At 41.3% G+C, this 21,080-nt stretch overlaps 1 long non-coding RNA gene across 1 annotated transcript in view; it reads right to left on the reverse strand.

Annotated features, from left to right (window-relative positions):
• The window catches only part of LOC136173673 (uncharacterized), a 487,437-nt gene extending 474,984 nt beyond the window's left edge, over window positions 1-12,453 (reverse strand). Inside the window, exon 1 of the long non-coding RNA XR_010664263.1 lies at window positions 12,401-12,453. This is a non-coding gene — a long non-coding RNA (uncharacterized lncRNA). The remainder of the gene's footprint in view (window positions 1-12,400) is intronic.
• Window positions 12,454-21,080: the final 8,627 nt, after the last annotated feature.

Consider the following 21,080-nt stretch of genomic DNA (forward strand, 5'->3'; position numbering starts at 1 on the left):
CCACAGAATGCCAGGCTTCCCTGTCCTTAACTATCTCCTGAAGTTTGCTCGAAATCATGTCCATTGAGTCAACGATACCATCCAACCATCTCATCCTTTGTCATCCCCTTCTCCTCCTACCCTCTATCTTTTCCAGCATCAGGGTCTTTTCCAATGAGTTGGCCCTTCTAATCAGATGGCCAAAGTATCGGAGCTTCAACTTCAGCATCGGCCCTTCCAATGAATATTCAGAGTTGATTTCCTTTAGGATTGACTGGTTTGATCTTCTACTATCAAAGGAACTCTCAAGAGTCTTCTCCAGCACCGCAGTTCAAATCTCTTGAATTCACTTTAGCTCCTAAAGCCCCACCCATCTGCAACCCTGGGATGTTGGAGCTTTTGGAAAAAGCCAACCAGAGATTTGATGCCAGCTCTAGTTTTCCTTCAGGAGAAGATAGGAGTATAGAGAAGAGGGGGAAGGGCTGACATGTTTCATGTCTAAACTTTATGACATTTGAGGGCAGGGACTGTGTCTTATTCACTATTGTACTCTTAGTACTGTGCACACACTACTGCGTGGAAGGAACGCACTCAAAGTCATTTTATTCTTTCATCTTGCTTGTGTTTTCAGTAACAGAGAGATGGTTAAACCTATCTTTATTTATTTATTTTTTTAATATCCACAAAATTCAATCCTATGTTAATCTGGCAAATAAGGCACCTATGTGAACATTTTTTCAGAATCTTTTAAAGGATCACAGGACCTTAGAGCTAAAAGTGTCTTAGTCTAATCTGCTTAGTTGCAATAAAGGCAGCAGTGGTCTAGAGAGTTTTAGTGGCTTGTGGTTGATTTCAAAACCAGTTGGAGGCAAAGCCCGAACTGGAGCTCAGAACAACAGATCCCCAAACTCGCAGTCTTTCTCCAAGATCTCTTGCTCTAAGACTAAGAGATCAGGCACATATAAGCCTCTAACATGAGTGTTGTCTGCTATGTGAGGCACTGTCAGCCTCCCATGCTGAGAAGGTAGCACCTTTGCAAGCACCACCCCCATTAGTGCTAACTCTGACACTACACAATCAGCTGTATGTTTGTGTACTTTATACACTGCTGGACTCAGAAGTGAGTGATCATAGCAATCTTAAAACATTTACATAAATGGCCCCCAAAGAAAATACCTACTAGTCTGTCACTTTCAATTTCTTTGTGAAATGAGCCATGGAACTTTAAAAAACGATCACTTCAACACTGCAGAGCACGTAAATGTGTCATACACCATCGTTTAACATTGGAAGGGCTAGATCAGAGAAGTAATAAACTGGGAAGCCCCCATGGAGTCATAGGAAAGTGGTCTGGTTTTGCAAACATCATGCATCACAGACACTGAGGAGGCCCACAGTAAGGTAACCAGGATGAAACAAGAGTCATTCCTTTCTTGTATTCCAGCAACTGCCGCAGAACAAGGTGGAAATTGTTCCTAAAGAATGCTGGATTCCAGACAACCAGGGAACAACATTTAAAAGGGTAAATTTGTCTAGGGAGGAAGTACAGATTTTCTGACCTCCATTTCTAATAACTGGAATGGCACATGTGTCTGGTAACTCAAAAGGGAAGACCATTATAACAGAGGGAACATTTTAGTCAAATAATTACAAGTCATCCCTTACTCAGACAAAGGAACCAACTGGTTGGGTGTGGTAGGAAAGTGAATTTCAGAATTTCAATCACATGGGGTCACACAGGCATTTCTGGTGCAAGATGAACTTGCAAAATATAATAAAGAAAAAATCTACACCAGGCAACAGATTTATGGGCTCAAAATGTCCCTTTGCCCTTAAAAAGACTTCTGGAAATAGATTTTCATTATATTTTGGACAACTTGATGTTCTATCTTTTGTATCTAGAAAATTCAAACTAGACGAACCAGCTATGAAAGAAAATAACTATTGTATCTTTATGCCTCTTGTTTCTATGCAATATTTTCTCAGCTGACAATATTTCATGCCTGGTATTGATTACCATTTCATATACTAACTAAATTGGCAAAATGGAGTTGAGGGTAGGTAGTTATTCGACGAGCTCATGCAGCTTTCTAAAACTTGAAGCTTTTCCATCAGCAGAGTTCTATACATAAAGAATTTTTATAAATGTCTAAGATTATGGAAGATAAAAGAAGGGAAGGACCTGAAAGAAAACCTTGTAAACAGCTGTCTAGAACTCAGTTGATATGGTTTAAACTCTAAACCATACCATCCAGTGTAAAATAATCAAGAATGTTAAGGGAGGGGTACTAACAAATTATTCCTTAAAGATAAAGTTGGTTCCTCATTTGAGCAACAAAATATAGTAGCAATGGATTATAACCAAAAATACAAAACATATACTCATGCATACATACTGATACTAAATTGTAAAATATTAAATAATGAATGGATGGAGGAAAATAGACAAATCTCCCTTCCAGAAGAATTTCAAATAATTTCCATAGGTACTTTACCCTTAAGGAGGTTGAGCATAATTCCCCGTTCACTCCGTAAGTATGAGTTGTGCACAGTAAAGAAGGGTATACACTGTGAAAGAAGGGAGGTTGGGGTGGGGAGAAAAACTTTACAATGGAGAGATCTGGCAAACACTGCCTTCATCAGTTAATTAAGGGGAACACCAGTGATAAGTCACATTTACACCATGTACCCTTGATAAGATGTAATGAGTACAGTGTATTATTTCTCTGTGTGTTTTGCTTGTTTGTTTTGTTTTTATTTTTGCAGAAAACTCATAACCTCGTCTACTCATGAGGAAAACAAATACATCCCAATTGAGGGATATTCTACAAAATCCCTAGTAGGACTTTCCAAAAGTGTCAAGATCTTCAAAAACCAGAAGAGCTTTTAAAAAAAAAAGCAAAAAGCTTTGTCACAGTCAAAGGAGACTAAGGAAACATGATTTCTGAACGTAATGTGGTGTCCTGGGTGGGATTCTAGAAGAGGAAAATGACAATAAGAAAAAACTAAGGACACAGTATAGACTTTAGTTAAAAGTAATGTATCAACATGGGTTCAAGTATGCCACAGTAATGTCACTCTCTAACAACAGGGGAAACTGGGCCATGGAAACTCCCTGGACTATATTTCTGTTTTTTCTGTATTTTTCTAAAATAACTCTAAAATAAACACTTATTCAAAAAAATAAAAGGGAAGTTGGTTTTGGCAAAAAGGACAATAGAAGAGGTGAGGAAATAGAAGTTAACAGTCAAAAAGTAGGAGCTCTCAACCCAGGGGAGCCTGATGTGTCAGCATTAAGAAAAACACAAAGTCAAAATTCACCTCTGAGTGCCAAGGAGAACTGTGTGAAACAATGTATTAAGAAAAGTGGGGAGGTATTCATAAGCACAATGAACACACCTTGCCTGAATAGGGGCAAAAAATAAGGTGCTGTGGGAGGGCGAACAGGCCAGGGTCACAGACACGTCTGGTGGTAGCATCTAAACTGAGACAAAGCACCCGATGAGGGGAAAGTGTTAAGCAAACAGGGCCCGAGCGAGCCACAAGAACACCTATGTTACGTGTTCTCCCTAGTGCTTCTAATTAGGAGGAAGAGTTAAACTCTTTTTCTACAAAATTATCACGTTGACCTTTTTGTCACTTTTGCAAAGGTTTTGATGTCTCAATACAGACAGCCCCTGCTTCTCACTACGTTGAATTTTGCCTCGTAGGAAAGAACCTGAAAACAGCGTCTTGCAACACTGGATCTGACCAGCCTTCCATTTCAGCAGCAGGTTCTTAATTTGGAGGGACTGAATCATCCATTTCTCACCTTTCTCACCAGCCAAGTATTTTTAACTTACTGTCAGCTACGGAGTGAACATAGTCTATAAGAGAAAAGATAGCCCATTTTTCACTTTTCCACTTTTGGCTGCTGAATCCAGGAATGCATCACAGCAAAAAGGAGGGTCTTTTATATAAAAATAATATTGGTTTAACTTTTTTTTTTTCCATTTTGTTAAGTACCTAAAATGAGTCCCTGCTACTGACGAATCCACTTCTTACCTAGAGGCAACTTTTCTGTTTGCTCTGAAGTACAGAAACTGTGGGCAGCAGCCTTGAGCTCCCCAGTGACTCCAGGGATAGGAAGGTCATGGGGACGCATCCAGTTCCCCAAAGCAGAAGGACCTGACCTGGAAGTTGAGCCTCTGTGGACCTGTTCTCCTTGACCTCCAGGTTCTGGAATGGGAAAGAGACAAATCTTGAAGTGTTGCTCAAGAGCCACTGGATACACTGATAGTCAGAAACTCAGCTTCATGAAAACACTTAATTTCAACATCTAAGAGAAACAGTTGGGGTTCCGTTAGATTCTTAGGTCTAAACTGAGAAAATGAAAGTAGGGATAGGCCAAATAAAGCAAAAGCTTGAATAAGAAGAGAGCGGCCTTTTCTCATCATCCGTTTAAGCAGATAAAATGGCAATTAGAAACATTTAAGCATGGCTTTTGTTTCTTGCTTTGTTTGTTTGCATGACAGATAAAGAATAAAGAATAGATTTCATGGTCAGGGACAGAAAGGCATATGGCAATGCCTGGGTGTTGCAGAATAATGCAATTCAGTTCTGTTTGACACAATGAAGAACAGAAGGAATAGACTATACCTTGGAACAGAAAGGCCAGGAGAAATACCAGAGCCAAAGAAGACAATGATGAACAGAGGCAGGCTGAGCACATACTCCATGCCCAAAAGTGTGGGCACAAAGAAGATGAGGGAATTTAAGATGAGAAAAGGTTACCTATAAAAGGTGACCAGAGTGAGGTGCTAAAGGTGGGGAGGCTTAAAGACAAGTGTTTAGGTAAAAGCCTGCATAGTCCACACAGAAGGAAATAGTGAAAATGTTTGAAGAAAAGCTCAAAGTATGTGGTTTGTTCTCAGAGTCTTTGGAGACATACTGGATAGATGAGTCAAACTCAAGTCCATTAAAAATTAAAAAAGTAAATAATCATAGCAAACACTTCCATAGCAACTGGTCTATGCCAGACACATGCAAACATATTAACTCAATAATCCTGTGAGGCAGGGACTTAGTTGTCCTACTTTACAAACGCAGAAACTGAGACACGAAGGGGTCAGGTGACTTATCCACGGTTACACAGGTGATCACAGCCATCAGACAAAAGCTGCCTGCCACCTGCAAAGAGCATGCATACTCACCTTGAACTGTGTCACCATCTAAAATAATTGTTTCAAAGTGAACTGTTTGGAACCACTGTATTTCTCTTACATTTGTTCTTTCATTCAATGGTGCTATAATTATCTACTGAATGCACTTTATGCACCAAGCACTGTTACAGGTTTTGGGGGTAAGAAACAAAATATCCATGCCTTTCTAAGCATGCGCTTTAGTGAGGGGCAACAGATAAATAATATCCATGAGAATGATATAGTATATTATATGGTAATGAGTATAGCAGAGTCAGGCTTCCCTGGTGGCTCAGTGATAAAGAATCCACCTGCCAATGCAGGAGAAGTGGATTTGATCCCTGGGTCAGGAAGATCCCCGGGAGAAAGAAATTGCAACCCAGTCCAATATTCTTGCCTGGAAAATCCCATGAACAGAGGAGCCTGGCCAGCTACCATCCATGGTGTCACAAAAGAGTCAAACACAACTTAGCAACTAAACCACAATAATCCCAGGCAGAGGGATCAGCAAGCGTGAGTACCCTCAGGTCAGAATGGCACAAGAGGTCCAGGGGGATTTTGAGCTAGAGTGGATTTATCTCTGGTTAAGTTCCTAGGCCAAGTTTAAAAGTGTCTTTTACTCCATAAAAACGTGAAATACAAGTGGTCTCTAAATTGCATATACTTCACACATTGTTCTCCAGAAGGATTCCCTTCTCATAGCATTCTTCCAGAAATAACTTGAAGGCCACCAGCTCCTCCCAGAGTCTTCTTTTATCTCTTGCTAGAAGTGGTACATGCCTTTTGCGAATTCCTTATGTTATGTGCCATTTCCCACCTCACTTCTGATTAGAGTTGCTTTTCTATCTTATCTTCTCTCTAAATAGTACATTCACTGAGGGCAGGACATGGACCTGGTTAACTGTTTCATTCTCTAGAGTTTAGCCTTGCTCAGAATTAGAATTCAACAAACATTTTAGAAGGTTTGAGTGTGTACTTTCTATCAAATTAAGCTCCAAATTAGAATATCATTAATTTCACATCTGTATTTTATTATAATGATGGAAACATATTGTTAACCATACTTTCTTGAATTTTTAATATTCACAAAGGTTTTTACCAAACTACTGCAACTCATCAACATGTTAAGTTACAAGCTAATATTTTAAGCTCCAATGATCTTAAAGAGTAATACATCTTTCCTACACACCATAAAAGGAAAAGATTAGTTTCAACAACTTTGTTGTAAATAAATAAAAATGGCAGACTGCAAAATATCTTTGCTTATGTAATCAAGAAAAAAAGAATAACATATCTAAATATCTCAAGTAGATAAAACATGTAAAGAGACCAAGTTTTCTTTTTCTTTCTTTTTTTTTTTTTTTTTTGGTCTAATTTGGCATTGACTAGTGGCTTATGCCATACTACTTCCTGACTGAAAAATCAATTACACAAGATGTCTTTTTATAAGGAAATGCAAAAATCTGACATAGGGTTGTTAAGATACTATAGCCAATAAGTCACCATCAAACTGCTTTCAAAAACTGAGATGTAGAGAAAAATGTAAGAAGAGTACTAGAGAATTTAAAAGAATTTGCACTGAATTTCTCTTTATTCCTCTGGTGTAGAAAGTAGCGTAAAATGTCATATAACTAAAAAAAAAAAAAGTCATATAACCAATTTGAAGTTGACCAAGCAGACATTTCAATTCCATGATTATTATTACTTTTATGAGTAAGAAATAATGAGGGAAATCATGAGAGAAAAATGCCTCTTTATTTGGGGAAAACAACTTTCTTATTTGGGATTGTTTCCCCCCTTTTGTGCTTTCTCTCTGTGAGGTGATTTGAGGTGACACTAGGCTGGGGTCCATGGCCTCTGTGGAGGAGATTCCTTTGGGGAAGCTGGCCCTTGGCTTAAAGAAGGCTATTCCATAGACCCCAATCTAATCTCCAGTTGGACGGTAGATGACCACTGCTGATGCTTGGACTGGACAGCCCAGTGCCCACACACTCACAGGGCTCTGTCTTATTGCAGAAGGACTGAGAGGGGAAAGCAGAGGCAGGGTTTTAGATGTTAGACCCTAGAAACTCCTCAGTCCCAAGGAAATGTAATTTAACACTCTGGGCCATCCTGGGTTTCAAAATATGAGCCTCTCTAAGTAGAGATTATTTCCCCCTTTCCCCTTCCCTCTTCCTAACCCATGATTGTCTTTCCTTCCAAATCATAATAGCATCACTTCCTTAATTGCCTTGGATACAACTTTTTTCCCAAAGCCAAAGCTAGCTGTCATTCTCACCATCCACAATAAGAATGTCAGAGTACCTATCACATGACTCACTGCTAAATTTGGAAGATTTATGCTGAGCAAGACAAATATGGTCCTTGTACTCATTAAGGATAGAAGGAAACAAGGAGTGCCCAGAAATACAGGGAGCAATGACCTTTGATCAGCTTGATACAAGAATATATCACACAATGAAAGATATTGGTAAGCACTGATAGAAAATGAGGTTCTTAGGACTATGTCAGCATCACATAGGGAGGCCTGTCAAGCTCCACCACCAACAGTCACCACCACCACTCCACCTCTACCCCAATTCCAATGCTAACCTTTCCAGGTCCTCTCCCAGCCAAGAAAATGACAACATTTGTAAATTTCTTCTCAGCAATCCTCTCCTCCACCCTCCCACCCCATCCCGGGAGTCTACAGTGGGTAAGTGGGGCTGCACTGGGAAAATAGGTACTTTTTTTCCAAAGTTCATTCATGAAATTAGCATAGGCAGGCACCCAAGGCAAACAAATAAACAAACAAAACTTCTGGAGATTCTGAAGATTTGTCTTTGACTATCAAAAGTCAAATCCTATAAGACTCAGAACAAGCATTTATAAAACAGGAAAACTTTAACAGGGAACTGGACAGCCAAAGAGCACTATTGGGACCACTTGGGGAAGAGCTAAGAGTCTGAGGGGCTCGTGTGCCAGAAGGACCTGAAGACTCACTGGGCAGACTGCCCGCTCTCTGGATGGACACGTGAGGACCACAGTTGTGTCCACACCAGAAGTCACTGGTGAGAGCAGGGATCTCAGAGCAGAAGAGGCTTTGAGATTTCCTGGCTTCCCCCAATGTGTTTCAGACACTTCTCAGCTCACAGAAAAGCCCTGTGTCCAACTTGGACTGTAAGCTTCCCAGGGCTGAAGGGAGAAAACACACATCAGACCACCCAGTCAGTCCCCAAAGCAATTTCTTCCACAGTGCAGCACGTGGAAAATAGCCAGGAGTTTCAGAGGAGGGACACGCTCCACCCCCACCCCCACACCACCAAAAAATGAGTTACAGAAGTGGCTGAGGGAGGTGATGACTCATGGTTCTGGGGCAAAGGATACAGATGACATAAACCCGGCATTTGTTACAAATGAAATATCCATAACAATTTCTACTAGAGTCACTAATAGGAGAGTTAGAAACTAAATAGTATTTGTATCCACACCAGAAGAGGCAATATCACATTTATATTCACTGCATTTGCCACAAGGAGTTTGTAGAGCGTAGTTCTTTGGGAGACCAAAGAGCAAATGGAAAGAGACTCCACTTAGAGGACCAGAGCCATCAGAGGAAGACAGAAAACCTGATGATCTTTCCTATGCCACAATAATCTGCCTGCAATTAAGGGAAAGCAGAAGGAAAGGGAGGAAAATTCTGATTAGACTGAATCTTAAACCAAAAGAGACAAAGCTTTAAACTAGAAGGGAATGTTGTCGAAGTGACAACAGAAAGTTTTCAATTAAAAGCAGAGACAGAGACTCCAGGGTAAATTTCAGATATAAAGAAAAGTTCTGGCTTTGCATATTCAAGCTTGTGGACTTATAACACATCTTTTTTGGGGACTGTGGCACCAAAGAACAGATACCCCCCAACAAATTTATTAACAGCACATGGCAGGATCGGAGACACACCATAAATCTTTCTCAACACTGGAAAAAAATCATGGTAAACTTATAAACAAAGTTAGTAATGGGCAACCAACTGAAGATCATAATAAGAAACTACAGCAATTAATTAATTCCGCCAAAGACCACTGCATGGTTTTTCTCATGGAAACATTTTGTTACAAATGAATAATCCATAGCAACTTCTAACAGAGTTACTAAAAGGAGAGCTAGAAACTACTTAGTAATTGTGTCCACTCCAGAAGAGGCACTATCACATGTCTACTCACTGGATTTGCCCTGGGGAAGCATCTAGACACAGTGGTTAGAGCATGAGCTCTGCAGTCAGAGAATGTGACTTCTAATTCCAACTCTGCACTGATACACGCAATAACATGTATGAATACCAAATGCATCAATTACAACAAGTGGAAAAAGTCAAATACAAAAGACTATACACCATGTGTGCTAAGTCACTTACAGTTGTGTCCAATTCTCTGTGACCCTATGGACTGTAGCCCTCCAGACTCCTCTGTCCATGGGTTCTCCAGGCAAGAATACTGGAGTGGGTAGCCATGACCTTCTCCAGGGGATCTTCCCAACCCAAATATCAAACCCACATTTCTTACATCTCCTGCATTGGCAGGCAGGTTCTTTACCACTAGCACCACCTGGTAAGCCCTATATACTGTGTGATTATTCCATCTAAATGACATTTTGGAAAAGGCAAGTTTATAAGAGCAAAACAGATCAGTGGTTACTAGACCTGAAGGCAAGAGTAAGGGTTGATTAGAAAGGGTCTGAAGAATTTGCAGGGGGGATGGGAAAACTCTATATCCACAAGTCACTTGTCACTTGTCAAGACTCATATAAATGTATGTCAAAGAAAGTGGAGTCATGTACAGATTTGTGAGTTGGACCATAAGGAAGGCTGAACACCAAAGAATTGATGCTTTTGAATTGTGATGCTGGAGAAGTCTACTGAGAGTCCCTTGGACAGCAAGGAGATCAAACCATCAATCCTAAAAGAAATCAACCCTGAATATTCACTGGAAGGACTGATGCTGAAGCTAACTTCTAAGACTTTGGCCACCTGATGTGAAAAGCCAACTCAGTGAAAAAGACCTTGATGCTGCCAACAGGTCAGGAAGAGAAGGGGTTGGCAGAGGATAAGATGGTTGGATGGCACCACCGACTCAATGCAGATGAGTTTGAGCAAGCTCCGGGAGATAGTGAAGGACAGGGAAGCCTGGCATGCTGCAGTCCCTGGGGTCACAAAGCGTTGGACGTGACTTAACCACTGAACAATAACAAAGACAGTGAATTTTACTGGATGTAAATTTTAAAATAGGGTGCTTTCTTTAAAAAAAAAAAAAAACCATTTTGCCATTAAATGGCTGTTGCCCCTGTTATCAAATCTTTTTGTGCTTCAGTTCCTTTACTTCCAAAGATTAATAGAAGCACCTTCTACACAGGCGCACTATGAGGATTAAATGAGGTAGTATGAATAAAAGATTGAGTTAGCCAAAAAAGTTTGTTCAGGTTTTAGATCTACAGAAAAAACCGAAATGAACTTCTTGGCCAACCAAGTAGAGTCTGTCACATTGGAAAGTCTTAGTAAGCAATCATCGTCATCATCATCACCATCACTATCACTGTCATCATACCTGATCTGCACTGGGTCTAGTAGATTCTGTGATGCTCTGCTAAGATCCCTCTTCACCCAGGCACCGACCAGTCCCCTAAAGGCTGAGAATATTGGCTGCAATACCCTCCAGCTGCTTTCCTCACTAGAAATTGTCCTCCAGTACAGGCCTATCAGCCAGTCATCAGCTATCGGTGGTCCCCAGGTGTAATCTTGGGTTGATGTACAGCTACAAAGGTCAACACCCCTTCTGCAAAGTTGGGGCAATTCTGAAGGGCCGTCTCAACTCCAGAACTTGCGGTAGGATTGACTTTGGCCTCAACTGCAGCCACATGGTGGTCAAACACTGCTCAGCTGTGACATCTTCTTCACAGTCAGTAAAGAAAATAAGTGTACAGACTCTGGAGCCAGACCTCCTGGGTTCATTTCCTGACTTGGCTATCACCATGGGACCTTGGAAGTCACTTACCTTGTTTGTGGCTAGGTTTCCTCATGGGGTTCTGGCAAGGATAAAATGAGCTAATGCACGTAGCAGCACTTTGAACAGTACCTGGCTCAGAGCAAACACTGAATTAACTGCTGTTATTACCCAGCTCCCAAGGATCCAGCCTTCATCTGAATCTCTGTGACCTTCACTGTCTGATCATTTTCTCTTAGCTTATTTCAAAACATTATTTCTATATATTTTTTTATTTTTTGTGTGCTTTTTTGCTTTTATAATTTATTTTAATTGGAGGATAATTACTTCACAATATTGTGACAGTTTTTGCCATACATGTTATTTACATTTTTAATCCAAATTCATGTTTTATGTTGTTCCATCTCAACTAAAAATATTAGCCCTATATCTTTCAGTTCACAAGATGGGAATTCAGATAAATGATAGGATTTGCCTAAGACCACACAGTCAGACAGTGTGACGCCAATTTTTCCTCAGAATGTGGGTTTTTCAAATTATACCTTCACTAGTTATATAAGCAGCTGTTGTAAAACCTGCTCCATCTATATATTTAAGTGTATGTGCTATGTAAAATACAGATCTCTATGAGGAGACAGTCATTATGTAAAAGTTGAAAAATATTAAAGCATGATTGTTCAACAGCCTCTCCCTAATACTGCAAAGCCTACTACATTTCCAGCAAATCATTGGTTGTCTGGTCTCTGAATATTTTCAGTGACAAGGAGCTCAAACTTCCCGAGACAGCTTGGTTTTATGATGCTCTCCCCATTGGTAGGGAGCTATCTATATTAAGCTGCTTTGACTAACTACTACTTTGCTTCATTGGTCTTAGCCTTGCCTCAGGAGCCACACCAAATAAATCCTTCATCCATGTACTACCCCTCCAAATACTTGAAAACAGTTATTATAGTCCCATTCTTGTTTTCAAGCTCAATAATGCAGATATCTTTCCCCAACCCTCCCACCACAAAGTTTTCAGCCACCTTTCCATCCTATGCACGTTCCTCTGGACACACTCCAGTTTTCCAACATCCTGAAATATAATACCTGAATTCAAACATAGATTCCTATCTCTGAATTGAGCAAGTCAGAAAAAAAAAAACCACACTAAAACCCACATCGATATAAATACTATGCTTTCATCAATTCAGCCAAGAAATCCTACTGTTTTTTGGAAGTCATGTCATCCTGGGGACTCATGTAGAATTTACTTTCAGTTAGACTCACCAATGTTCATTCCAAATCTCTTTCCTCTTCCCATCCTATCATATCACTGTGCTGTTTCATTGTGATCATCCACATAAAATTTTTCTGGTTAGATGTAGCTAATTATTTCAATATGCCAGGAATATTTTGTTAACTAATCTTCATGTTAATATTTTACATGTTAATATTAACTTTGTCCCAGCGGCCTACCATTGAGGCAAAACATTTATGAAAACAATGGCCTGCAAGTAATGGCAATAACAGAGACCCTCCTCAAGCACACTACTGGCAATTTATGCCTCCTTGAGGTTCTGTGTTACAAATCTCACTCAGCACCATGATCCAATCTATATCCTCCTCTATGCTGTTCTCAGAAGTGGCCATGAGCGACTTAATCAGATGCTGGCCAAAATCTTAGCGTGCGACATTTACATCATTCCTGTAATTTCCTGATCTACCGACTCTCTTCTGTTGCCTCGCAAATATTTCCAGCTCAAAGAAAAAATGTATTGAATATTATGCTAAAGGGCAAACAATGACCTTTGGGTGAAATTCACAAGATCTTCTGAAGACTGGCCCTGAGGTCTGTGAACTACCCAGAGAGAAGACACAGCCTGTGCACAGGGGTTAATGAGAACAGAACACATTTGAAAAACTAAAACAAATTCATATGTTAGGAGGGAAAAGGTACAAGGGAAGAGAGAAGAGGTTTGAGGACGCAAGGAGAGAAGACGGGTCAGGCCTTGTAAGTCATGTTAGGAATTTGGACTGTATCCTGAGGGTAATGGGGAGCCACTGCTTGATATTAACATGAGGGTGACATGATTGAATTTACGTTTTACAAAGGTCACAGGTGAAGCTGTTCTGGGGACCTCTGGTTTCACAGAGAAGTGGGAATAGTGAAACTCTAGGATCTCAAGGCAAGGAGCCTGTAGTTCTACCACTGAGCTAATCAGGAAGCCCAAAGGAGGGTTAGCTTCTTGGAGGAGGCACGCTTCCCCTGTGCTCATATAATTATCTAGACTCATCACTCCCACTGAGTGAGGCTGTGTGTGTGTGTGTGTGTGTGATGTGAGAAGGAGGGGAACAGAGGGTGGCTTATATCACAATATTCGAGCACCCTTGCATGTCACTGCAGCGTTAAGTTCTCACTGTCACTGAAGGTTCTTCCAGCTCAGCGGGCCAAGCTGCTAGAAGCTGCAAGGATCAGAGAGCTTAATTCATAAGCTGAAAGTATACAAGCACCAACTACCAATATTGAAAGAACCAAGGAAGTGACAAAGGGTTGACAGATACTTGATTAAAACATCATTTTTACCAAGCATCCTGCTGTCAAAAAAATGTAACAGATGATTAGGTGGTAAATTCAGAATTCTTTATGTCACTTTATTAAGAAAAGTCATCCATAACTTGTAAACAAGGACAAGAGGATAAGTGAACATTGTTTCAAAGTCACAATGAAATGGTGTTTAACAGGCCCCTTTGGTTTGGGATTACTTAATTTTCTAAAATAATCTACCATGGTGAGATGTTGATATTTAAAATCTAAATTAAAGGCCTAGGTTCTATGAAGTTACATGTTACTTTGTAGCCCTGTATCTGGTATGGAAGCAATAATTTCTGTCTGAGAGGAAAATAACCTCAAATGTTACAGTTTCTTGTACTGTTGATGACTCACAGTTTAATTCTAATGCAGCAGTCTAACTTAGCATTCCCTTATTACATTGCCTACAAACAACCAGCTCCTCACATGCTCTTTGAAGCAGCTTTATGATTTTACTGTCCTTCTCATTAATTAATGAGCTAGATAATATCTTTGGCATGTGATCATTCTATATTTGCATGAAAGTCATGTTTTAATTTTTTGAGAATTATACTTTGACATTCTGAGCACTAAACATTTTAGTTGAATTCTTCACTGAACCTAGTTTCACTGCTGGATTTTAAATCTGATTATCGGGGGTGACCTTTTTTTCACTAGGGGTCTTTCCTCTATTTTCTTCATCTTAAAATAGTAATTTCAAGTAAACTAATACTGGGTAGACTTTTACATCTTCATTTCTGTCATCTAATAAAAGACACAACTTATCCAAGAGTATTTATACCTGGGGGCAGAAGGAAAGTAAATACATATCTTTTCTTTTTGACCACTTTCTTTCTTCATTTTTTTACCACTAAAAATTCTCCCAAGGCAAAGAAAAATATATTTTATAGAAATGTCTTCGAAGTTGTGAGAAAATTCTTGTCTATTTGAACGAATGATATATACATTAAAACTGACTCAAAATGCCCCTTTCTGCTTTGTCATTGTGGCAGGGTCTGCAGTCATCCTTATTAGTCCTACAGAGTTCTTATGCTTAGGGGTTTCCACCTGATACAATAAATATGCATGAAAGCAGGTGCTGGTACAAGACTATTCGTTCAGTGTTGGTTTTTTACAGATACATGAAAAACAGTAAGAAAAATAAAAGACTGAATTATGGAAAATCTTCTCAAAATCTACCAGCTGAAAGAATCCAAACCTTTTGCTTCATTTCCTGAGGAGATTATGCTGTCCAATTAAAATAAAGTGTGATATGTGTATTTATGACCACCACCTGAATTTTCCATGTATTCTGAGCCTGCTGTTTCTCCTCCATGTAAAAAACCACTTATCCCCCAACCACCATATAAAAAGTATAAAGAAATGAACAACCCGGCTTCCGTACCATCAAGCTATTTTATAGTTAAATTGCTCTTTTTGTCTAACGTCCTTTAGAATCACTTGGTCTTCTTAAAGCCTGTTATTTGGGTTCATATGGCTTTTTACAAAATATAATATTGGTTTTAATAACCCAGATTTGCAATGATTTTTATTGTTAGCATAAATTTCATCTCCTTTGATGCCGGAAGCATGTCTTGCTTCAAAACCATTCAGCCAATAAATTTTATGCTGTTCTGTTTCTGGCTTTTACTAGACCTGACAACATGAGTTACTACCATCAGTGTACATTATGATACCAAGTATGGTTCTGAAACATGGGTACAGGGAGGTTGCCTGTTAATACTGCAGCAGGAACCTTTTTTTTTATTACACTGGTTTCTAAAAATACCTCTGATGGATACTGCTAAGCCAAAGAGCCTCCCGCAGCTGCAGCTCTAGTCAAATCCAGGGTGGATGTTTGTCAGCAGCTGTCTGAGTTCCCGTGACAGCACCCACGGATGGCTTGCCAGGCTGGAGCAGTGCTCTCAGGAGCAGCAGATGGGAGGCATGGAGGGGGCTGGGCTCCACAAATCCCTGAGTCAGAATCAGCCCATGCAGAGTACAGTACCCAGTGCCCCACCCCCCGCAGCCCAAGGGCTAAGCTGGTAATGGAGGGAAGAGGCTGAAAAGAGACTGACTGCCTGGCAATTAGTAAATGAGCTGTCTGAAAATCATTTGTATTGCAAGGAGAAACAGTTTTCTTTCCTCTTGATTTTCTGTGATTTCATTTATTTACTTAATTACTTAAGTCCCACCTCATTTCAAAAATGATAGGCGGAGGCTTGGAGTGATTTAAGCAGAGCTCCACGGAACATGCACCCAGGAAACAATTTGCTTCTCACTGTTCCAGGTCTGTTTTTAGCTTCCAAACAATTAAGCAGGAGCCCCATAAGCTCTCCCAGCCTGAGCCTGCACCCACAGCAACCATCAACTGGCTGTTAAGGGGAGGGAGAATGAAGAGAAAGCGATTAAGGGGAGGGAGAATGAAGAGAAAGCGAGTTAACCTTTTCCACGCCCCAGACAACAGCTTTCAACGAAGATCCAGGAAGAGATAAAAGAGGCAGAGTCTCCACAGTCCTTCCAAATGTACCCTTCTTCCTTGTGACTCCTGCCCTCTCAGTTCATCTGGAAGGAAAGGCTGAGGACCAGGCTTCTCTCTAGAGCAGCTTACCATTCTTACTAAGTCAATTAGGAGAGAAGCAGAAGGTGTGGTCAAAGCAAGCATCATATCCAGCTGCACACGTTTAAGGCACTGGTTGGAAGGGGTTAATTAATTCCTGTGGATGAACCTAAAGGGAGCAAATTGCCTGCTCAGAGAGCACAGAGTACAATGCACGAATAGAAGGTCATTTGGGTCAATAACTATCATGAGTCTAAGAGGAAGGTGGGTGAAGGGAGTGCTGTTCTGAAGCTGTGGAAGAGATGATCTCAGTAATCAGCCAGTGTTAATTAAGACTCCTCTGTGCTAGGAGCACTGAGCACAAACATGGCCAGTAATAAGGTGTGGTCCCTGCCTGTGAAGCGCTCACCATCTAGTAGATTCCAGTGGAACTGCCTTTAACGTGGGGTTGTTTTCTAGAGCCAGCATCTGCAACAAAAACTGAAACAAAAATGCTATGCAAAATTTCATTTGAAAAAAAAAAATCATTTAAGAAAGAGCTGGGTTTTCCTCCAGTGTTAGAAATGATTATTCTTTGACTGGCTTCTCGGTGAAGCAATTCACAGTCCTGTATTCAGGTTTATAGTATGTGAAGAAGTAAATATTAAACACTAGATTCTTCTATAGCACAGAGAGACAACCAACAACAGAAGCCCAAGAAACTCAATCATCTAACGTAGGGTGAGATTCATGCATCCCAATGTAAACCCACTCCCCATTTTAACAGAAACACGCTTTTCCAGTAGAGTTGTCACTTACTTTCCCTTTTTCTTGTCCTTTTGGTCTGCTCTCTCCCCTCACCTTCTTCCCATCACCTCCTCAAAATGCATAAGTTAAACCCATACAAGATACAACTATTCTGGACCTTACTTTAAACAATGTGGGAAGTGCTAAGGTAGAATAAAAGTTGACCCAAAACGTTGTAAAAGGTGGTTTTAATGGCATATCCAGGTGTTAACCCGCTCTGGCTTAATGACCTCTCCTTCATTCCAGAGGAGCCCTGTGACTGAGAGCGACCCAGAATCTTCCTGCCTCATACATCACCTGGAAGACTGCCAAGGCCTTACTGAGGGGTCCAGCCCATCCTCTCCATCACCATGGATGTGGTAGCCCACAGGATCACCACCACTGTGTGCTGGGAATTCCAGCATAATGAGTATTCAGTTATTATAATGCCATATTTAGAAAAAAAAATCATATGTTAATTTTTAAAATCCTTTTCGGCATAATTCCAAGATGTAGATGCTTTTGATCTTCTTTATTTTAAAATGTACAGTGCTATTAAAACCTCCAAGGAGTTAGTAGGAAATTCTGCCTGGAGGAAAAGAGAAATCTTCACAGAACAATCTGTGAGCTCAGCCTTGAAGGAATGGGTTGACGAGGGTTCCAGGTGGGCAGAGAAGGATATCATTACTGGAGACAGAAAGACTGGAACAAAAGGGCAGAAATATTCTTCTTAAAGAAGTACAATCACAAAGTCGAAGAAACCTGCCTTGACCATTCTCTTATCTCCACTTGGTCCCCACTTTGCTTGTCCCTCATTCCTCTTGTCACCTGCCAGAGGCACATGTCTGCATTCCACGGCCCTTCCATTCAAGAGAAGCCTAAATTTCACAATTCCTACTATCTCATCATCCTGGTTCACCTAGCAAACAGTAAAACCATGAACCTAGCTATTCACCTAAGGTGTTAAAATTAATGCCCTCACTTCTTCCATTAGTGTCCTCAATTTGCTGCCAAGTTCATCTTTTCCCTGTCCATAGCCCAAAGCACTCTGAAACCCTAATACAATGCTTAGGCCCATAATATACCTATTCATAATGCGCTGACGCTTGTCTGTCTCTCCTACCAGGTACAACTTCCTTTTGGCAATAACAATGTATTCAATTGAGCTGAATCAGCCTTTTCACAGATGGACTCTTTCTGTGGGAAAGTAGAGACGAATGAGGAGATGCATTGTTTTTAAGTGATGACATGATGAAAATATTGGCTTCAGAAACAGACTCTTTCACTAACTTTGTGCTGTCCATGTTTTGAATATCCTCTGTTTTCATTTTCAGAGCTGTGTCCTGGTTAAAAATGGAAAATTTACAACTTCAAGTGTAGAACTTGTTCAAACAACTTGCCTCCACTCTGTAAAGCCTTCTGGTTCTTTAACTCATTTTACTGTTGGCAAAAACTGACAAAAATGATTGTGTTAAAAAATCCAGAAGTTTCTTTTGACATCAAGCTATCTTTACAATACCACACTGTAATGACTTAAGTGAAAATAAATTTAGAACAAATGGATTAATTTTTCCTTCATAAAAATACAAGGGGGGGCAGTTCTAAGATGGCAGAGGAATAAGATGGGGAAACCACTTTCTCCCCCACAAATTCATTGAAAGATCATTTGAACGCTGAGCAAGTACCACAAAATAACTTCTGAACGCTGGTAGAGGACACCAGGCACCTAGAAAGGCAGCCCATTTTCTTTGAAAGGAGGTAGGACAAAATATAAAAGATAAAAAGACAGACAAAAGAGTTAGGGATGGAGACCTGTTCCCAAGGACGGAGTTGTAAAAGAGGAGAAGTTTCCAAACACCAGGAAACCCTCTCACCCGCGGTTCTGTGGTGAGGTTTGGAATCTCAGAGGGCAATATAACTGGGAGGAAAAAATAAATAAATAAAACCCACAGATTATGGGCCTAATTGCAACTGCCAGTGGAGAAGTAGCCCAGACGCTTGCATCTGCCACCAACAAGCGGGGGCTGAACAGGGAGGCTCGGGCTGCGTTGCTTAGGGTAAGGACCAGGCCTGAATGCCCTGAGGGCAATCTCAGGGAGCTAACCTGAGATAGCAACCCAAACTGTGGGATAGAGAGAGAAAAAAAAAAGGAGGTGAGAGAGAGAGAGAATTTTCCCACAAAAAGCTCTAACCTAAGGCACTGCCTTGGACGTGGTGTAGCTTGTCTCGGCCGCCGCCCCTGACCTCGGATGCGGGGTAGCTTCCCTTGGCCGCTCCTGCGCCATGGCAGCCTGGCGCGTTCGGTCACCACCCCTGACTTTGGGCGAGGGGTAGCTCCTCGCGGCCACGCTTCTGTGCTGTCCATTGCAGCCGGCGCAGTGTCAGACTATTTTTTTGGACTTCAAAATCACTGCAGATGGTGATTGCAGCCATGAAATTAAAAGATGCTTACTCATTGGAAGGAAAGTTATGACCAACCTAGATAGCATACTAAAAAACAGAGACACTACTTTGCCAACAAAGGTCCATCTAGTCAAGGCTATGGTTTTTCCAGTGGTCATGTATGGATGTGAGAGTTGGACTGTGAAGAAAGCTGAGTGCCAAAAAATTGTGCTTTTGAACTGTGGTGTTGGAGAAGACTCTTGAGAATCCCTTGGGCTGCTAGGAGATCCAACCAGTCCATCCTGAAGGAGATCAGTCCTGGGTGTTCATTGGAAGGACTGATACTGAAGCTGAAACTCCAATACTTTGACCACCTCATGTGAAGAGTTGACTCATTGGAAAAGACCCTGATGCTGGGAGGCATTGGGGGCAGGAGGAGAAGGGGACGACAGAGGATGAGATGGCTGGATGGCATCACCGACTCGATGGACATAAGTTTGAGTAAACTCCAGGAGTTGGTGATGGACAGGGAGGCCTGGCATGCTGCGATTCATGGGGTTGCAAAGAGTCAGACACGACTGAGCGACTGAACTGAACTGAACTGAAGGCACTGAAGGCCTGCTCACAGAACAAAGGACTGACCAAGTACCAGAGGAGAGCCAGCTGGCAGCAGAGCGGCCCATCCCCCACCAAAGGCGACACTGGAAGGCAAGGGGCAAACTCAGCCCCAGAGACAGAATCCTCCACCAAACTGCAAGCAGGCTCCCACTTGCTAACCAGGTCTTCCTGGGATCCTGGACGGTTGACATCTGCCAGGAGGGTCGCAGTCAGAGATCAGCTCCCCAGAGGAGACACACGGCACACCTGAGACGGCACTCCCACTGCACACCCAGGAAAACTGAGCGGCCAGGACTGGGGAGGCGATAATACACACCGCCCCACCTAGAGGAAGTGCACTCACCAAGCACCTGGTCGCCTGAGTTGCTCGGGCCTGGGAAGGGCACAAAACCCAGACCCAACAGAGTCTGTGCCTTTGCGGAGTACCCAAGAACCTTAACCTGAGCAGCTTAGACCTGGGAAGTGCACGCAACCCAGAGCCTGCTTTAGACAGTTCCCCTGCAGAGCAACCTGGAGCCTGAGCAGTGTAGACCGGGAAAGCACACACGCCATGAGCGGGAGCAAACCCAGTGTGGCCCAGACACTGCGCGCACTCCCCACACACACCAGTGATATTGTTTGCAGTTTCTCTCCCTCCCCACAGCACGACTGAACAAGCGAGCCTAAATAAGTGACCACCTTCACCCACTGTGTCAGGGCGGAAGTTAGATACTGAAGAGAGAAACAGAGGAAGCCAAAATAAACAAAGAGGGAACTGCTTTGGAAATGACAGGTGCAACAGATTAAAACCCTGTAGCTAGCATTGACTACATTGGAAGGGACCTATAGACCTTGAGAAGAAGTATAAGCTGGAACAAGGAACTATCTGAAACTGAACTGACCCCACACTCCCCTCAACAGCTCCAGAGAAATTCCTAGATATATTTTACTATTATCATTTTTTAATTTAAAAATTTTTTTTATTTTTAAGTTCTTTATTACTCCTTTAATTTTCATTTTTAAAACCTACTATTACCTTGCAAAAGAAAAAAGACCCTATTTTTAAAGCAAATTTCATATATTTTTTAATAACT

The sequence above is a fragment of the Muntiacus reevesi genome, chromosome 8 (assembly GCF_963930625.1).
Source record: "Muntiacus reevesi chromosome 8, mMunRee1.1, whole genome shotgun sequence".
In the NCBI taxonomy this organism is placed as follows: Eukaryota; Metazoa; Chordata; class Mammalia; order Artiodactyla; family Cervidae; genus Muntiacus; species Muntiacus reevesi.